At 39.4% G+C, this 6,084-nt stretch overlaps 1 pseudogene across 1 annotated transcript; it reads left to right on the forward strand.

The window, feature by feature from the left end:
- Nucleotides 1–2,073: 2,073 nt before the first annotated feature.
- LOC111722384 lies at nucleotides 2,074–3,109 on the forward strand (annotated as a pseudogene). The gene has a single exon (XR_002771206.1). The product of XR_002771206.1 is annotated as a cAMP-regulated phosphoprotein 19 pseudogene (transcript).
- Nucleotides 3,110–6,084: the final 2,975 nt, after the last annotated feature.

The following is a 6,084-nucleotide window of genomic DNA, read 5'->3' on the forward strand; positions in this document are numbered from 1 at the left end:
AGCAATTATTTGTTATTATTACAGTTTAACATTATAAAATTAACAAAAATAATATAAAACTCATATTCTGGTGAAATAGCCACATGGCAGCCAAAAACCGTATATTCCCTTCTTGTTCTCCCGCCCATTAGTTCATTTTTTTTCAAAAATCGGGACTTTTTAAAAATGCCGTGGGATGCAGGACAAATTGTTGAAAAGTGGGACATCTGGTCACCCAGGAGGCATGTATCTTGTTCCAGGATAGAATTTTATATTTCAAAGGGTCTGGCCCCTGACATTTCCAAAAATACTCATTTAGAAGGAGAGGAACACAACAGCCCTCTTCCCTTTTCGTAAGTTGAGAAAAATTATTTTTCTGTGTCTTAAGCTGTAGCAGGAAACTGATGCAGACAGAAGACTCTAGGCACCAGTTGATTAGAGGAAGCGGGTTTATTCGACCGGGGGTACTTGGAACACCAGCGTGTTTCCCAAAACTGAGCCCCCCCCCCCAATCTCTTGCCTCTCTTTTATCCACCTTTTAGGGCAGGAGTACACGTGAGGGTCATAAAACAGAGAAAGACATGACATCATCCTCAAGGTCCCGGGCTCAAGGGGGAAGGTCAGATTCGCCCGCATCCTTCAGACCGGTTGGACCACTTGCCCTCAAAGGCAACAGAAACCCAAGGAAGTTACTAGGTTACAATCTAGGCCCAGCGTATGTCAAGGAAGAAACATACAGACAACAGAAATGCCTGTGGCTTGGCTGAGGCCTACACAGGGCGGCTAGGACAGATTCTTTCAGTTCTACTTTTACTTTCTTGCCTCAAAGCTTTTAGATGTTTGGTCCTCAAACAGAATCTGGCATTGGTTGTGTTTTCCCAGGGTAAGACCTGGGCCAAGGTGGGCACTGACACAGTGTTACTTACTGTAAGGCAATTAATGAGAAATCCATCTGTCCAGGACACCTCAGGAGGATGTTCAGTGTAAAATGAGTAAAAATGGAGCCTGGCAAAGTGGCTCACACCTATAATCCTAGCACTTTGGGAGAAGGAGAATTTCTTGAGGTGAAGAGTTCAACACCAGCATAAGCAACATAGTGAGACCCCCGTTTCTATAAAAAGTACTGAAAATACTAGCCTGTCATGGTGGTGCATACCTATAGTCCTAGCTACTTGGGAGGCTGAGCCAGGAAAATCACCTGAATCCAGGATTTTGAAGTTGCTGTGAGCTACAATTACACCACTGCACTCTACCTTAGGCAGCAGAACAAGACCTTGTCTAAAAAATTAAAATAAAATAAAAATATGGGAGGCACCAGTAGCTTAGTGAGTAGGGCACCAGCCACATACATCAAGGCTGGTGAGTTTGAACCTGGCTCAGCCAGCTAAAACGACGACAACTACAACAACAACAAAATAGCTGGGTGTTGTGGTGGGCACCTATAGTTCCAACTACTTGGGACGCTGAGGCAAAAGAATCACTTAAGCCCAAAGAGCTGGAGGTTGCTGTGAGCTGTGACATCAGCGTACTCTAACCAGGGCAAAAGCTTGAGACTCTATCTCAAAAAATAAATTAATACTGTTGCTGCGGCCCTGGCCGCCGGCCCGTCCCGGCCGCACGGAGAGGGGCGCGCCCGGGACCCGGCCCCTGGGGGCTGGTGTGGGAACTGCGGATGTCCTCTGCCTCTGCCTGCGGCCAGAACACTCCAGAATGGGCTTCCCGCCTAACTCTGGCTATGAGCGTCGACGAGTTGGGGGTTAGAACATTCTCCATGTCTTTCCTGGAACGTGCCTTTTCTAAAGGCCCTAATCTCTAAACGTGAGCTCCCAGGACTCCACGCTGAAGCGTGGGACCTCAGTTTACCCATAAGCTTCACTTTGCTTCGGACGTTGTGGTTTTGTCTTTGAAGAACTCTGCGACTACTTGTAGGCGCGCAGTCAACTGCAAGGGCAGCGTCTCGTGTTTGTGCGGTGAGGTGGACCTGGATTGTGATTTCAGATCCAAATCTTGTGCGCCTTCTAACTATAGCCAGTTAAAATTTTGAGGCGTCAGTTCCTCCTTGCTGCTTAGGGTGTTTTGAAGCCTAAACGAGGAAATGGAAGATAAAGTGACCAGTCCGGAGAAAGCTGAAGAAGCAAAATTAAAAGCAAGTTATCCTCATCTGGGACAAAAGCCTGGAGGTTCAGATTTCTTAAGGAAACGATTGCAAGAAAGGCAAAAATATTTTGATTCTGGAGATTACAACATGGCAAAAGCAAAAATGAAGAACAAGCAACTTCCTGCCGCAGCCCCAGATAAGACGGAGGTCACTGGTGACCACATTCCCACTCCACAGGACCTTCCTCAACGGAAACCATCCCTTGTTGCTAGCAAACTGGCTGGCTGATTAAAAGAGCTGAACTGCACGAATCCTCTAATTCCCATTATTTCTCCTTAATATGTTACTTATCCTCTTTTTATTTCCTTTCACTAAGTCATTTGAGACTGAAAGCTTTGCAGGTAGCAGTAGTGTGTGCTGCTATTGTAAGGGAATATTACACGTGTAGAGTGTTGATTAGTTTAACAGTGCACTGATGAAAAGGACATGTTAGAGCAACATAAGTAATCTACTTGAAAATAATTGTATATATTACCTAACTACTAGTATAGGGCTGGTTACAACAAGCAAGTTTAACAGTTCTAATGTTTTGGCTTTAATTACTTCATCTTAATTATAGCTTTGTATGTTACTCTTATTTAATATAACTTCTATTGTATTGATTTCTTCTGTATTTACCTTTTGGATTTTGTAAAACAGAAGTTTAAGACCACAAGTTGGAAGTAGGTTACATATTTCAAACACAAATAGATGGGGCTCTGAAAGATTTGTATCTCTGTGCTTAAACTTGAATGGCCTTAAACCTGTTTCAGCTTTAACAGTAACATTTTACTTGGGCAATATTTGCCCTCTCTGGTGTAACTTACATGACTCTAGTGCTTACCAGCTCCCCACGAAGCTAGTATCCTTACTCAGTTCTGTAGTTTCAGAATACCTTTTGTTGAGGATGTGAATGAAGTGTGCATGTGCATCGACTGTTGAATTCACTTTTGTGCCATTTTTGTAAATACAATAGTTTTGCACAACCTCTCACAAATGTCTGTATTAATTTCACACATTAACAAGTAAATGTATACTATCACATGGGCCATTAAAAAGGAAAAGTAAATGTGCCAACCAGAAGCACAAGAGTTCCTACACAAAACTCTGTATGTGATTACAGCTTTTGTATCATAAGAGTAGGTGACAATTTCAGGCTTAGAGAATACCAAACTGAAATCTCTGTTCAGTCTGCCGTAGATAAGCTCTTCATTTGTTACTGGTATTCATGACATTCAGTGGCCTTGTGGAAATACGATATGTTGCTTAGGCATATCTTTTGTCCTATGCAGTACCTTCTGTTTTGACTTTTATGAAAATTACAATTCATGTAATTTATACAAACTTTTTAAATGTAAAAACTTTTTACTTCCACATTCAATTTTGGAGACACTAGAGTAAAAGGCTTCAATACTCTGCCTTCTGTACACCAACACCCATCCCCAACCCCACTTTTTGGTTATTTTTGGGTGCTGCTTTTATTCAAATGGTATTGGGCTGTTTGGTTTTATGGAAGCATAGGATAGGTGTCTGTATTCTCATTCTTGAAATTTGCTCTGCTGAATGCTGTGTTTTATAACACAATAATGGTGTTTTCGTTCTGATTTCTCAGTTAATCACTGTTAATACTTTATTATTACTAATCATTGACAATTGTTTAATAAAAGGAACTTCATAATGAAACAAATAGTTGAGAAGACTGGCCCAGAAACCTATGTTAAGATGAGGTGAATTTTGGTAAATATAAGTAATTATGATGAGTAAGAGAATTAGTCTAGTAACAATTAGAGTGATTTACGTGACAGGTAAAACTTCAACACATTTAAAATATTTAGATCTATAGATATTACTTTACTAAAATACCAATTTAATTTTACTTGTAGTTCATCTAGTTAGAACTTTATCATTCTTCACTGGGACAAGATTATTGCTCTTTAAGGAGCTCTTCCTACAAGTTGTAATGCTGTAGCATGATAATCAGGACCAGGAGCTTGAACTGATACTATTTTTCTCTTCATCTTTGACTTGGATAGAAGCGCCTCCCTTTTTGGGGTCCAGGCATCTTTTCTGGATCTTGGCTCCATTCGTATACGTGCTTTCCTTTGATCCCAAACCATAGTAGATGGTGCCTTGAACATAGCATCTGCACTTAAAGGCTGCCTAGCTAGTGCTCTGAGGAAAGCTTGCTACTTATTTTCCTGCTATACCACCCCAAAAGGCAGAAAAGCAGCAAAATTAGTACTGTATTCATTTGTAATTTTAAGGATAAGTTATATATAAATATATTTGTAGTGAAAGCAAGTAGATGATTCCACAATATGTAGACTCATTATTGAATCAATTTAAGAATTTAAAAATATCCCAAAATAGAGTTTCTGTTAGATCTAGTATTTTGTTTTTTTCCTGAATATTTGCAAGATAGCACCATTAAATTCATAACACAGAAGATTAATCTGAAAGATCAGAGAACACACTATTCCTGACCACTTTAGGACTCCTCCTGTGGTTTGAAACAAGTGACATAACATCTGTTTGATTTTTAGTTTGTAAAATACCCTGCTAATATTTGACCTACCTCAAAACTTGTTGAGGGTCTGTGAAATGTTGAGGAAGTGCCCAGAATAAAATATTATTCTCTTATTATTAAAAGTAAATTTACTCATTAAACCAACCTGCCTTCTGTAAAGTCACAGTGCTTAAGTCTCAGGATTTTTCCTTAGGAAAGAGCTGTCTTTAAGGATTTGTAGGTTTAATTGCTTGGCCTCCATTATTGGTACCTGAGCAAGAGAGGTTTTAGATTTTTCTATTAATGTTTTTCTGCTTCAAAGCTCAATTTATTGAAGACATTATTGAAGGTGATTTGATCCTCATTTGAACGAAAATTTTTGTCTAGTTGAGCTTAATTGTCCATTTCTATGATTTCAAAATTGTCTGAGAAATGGCTAATTTTAATCATTGTCTTGTTTATCATAAATGTTGGAGTAAACCAAAGTTAGAGATAAATCCTTTATGAAAACTGGCTAAAGTCTGAAATAAAATAGGTTTCTTATCCACTAGCTCCTACTTTTTAGATAGTACAGTTTTAAGAAACATTTCATTTTTAGAGGCAACATCTCACTAAAACAATTATAGTTGTTTTATATTTGGATTTGTTTTCATAAATTGGAAGCAGCCTGTGTGTCGTCCACAAGTTCAATAATTTTGTGCTGTTGACCCCAAAATAGATCTTTACTATTCAAGGCAGCCTGGGAAAGGCACTACTCAGTAACTACTTCAGTTGGAATTAGTTGTTCTTTCTACTCGATGAAACAAAATTATACCTCTGAATATTTATGGATGATTTTTCCTAAATCAGACTTGCATTCTTTCTCGGTCCAAATTAGTTCAGTGAAGTTTTATCAAAACTGCAATGTAATACAGTAGTCCCCTTTATCTGCGAAAGATAAAGACCCCTAATGCCTGAAACTTCCGATAGTCCTGATCCTTATGTAGTTAGGTTTTTCTGTCTGACAGCCAAGATGGCCTCTAAGTTACTAATGGGCAGGTAACTTGTATATAGCCTGGATACCCCAAAGGGATGATTCATGTCCTGGGCAGGACAGGGCAGGAAATTTCATTGTGCTACTCAGAATGGCATACAATTTAAAACTTATGAGTTATTTATTTCTGGAATGTTCCATTCAGTATTTTCAGAGTGAAATTGCTATGCATAACAAACCATGGGAAGTGAAACCACAGATAAGGGAAGACTTCTTCTCAAGTAGTGCTCTATAATTGGTATTTGGTGCTCATGAGCAGGTAGACTATGGGAAGAGTACCTCTGAGTGGTAGGTAACCAAAGCAGTTTCTCTGGAGGCCTTTTTCACATTCCCCAACATTCAAATTTGCTTTTCATTTTCGTCCTTTTGTCTGTCTTTGCCTCACACCCCCCATCTCCACTTATTCCTTATGCCCACTGATGGCACTCA

The sequence above is a fragment of the Otolemur garnettii genome, unplaced genomic scaffold, assembly GCF_000181295.1.
Source record: "Otolemur garnettii isolate 467f Iridium unplaced genomic scaffold, OtoGar3 scaffold00244, whole genome shotgun sequence".
Lineage (NCBI taxonomy): Eukaryota > Metazoa > Chordata > Mammalia > Primates > Galagidae > Otolemur > Otolemur garnettii.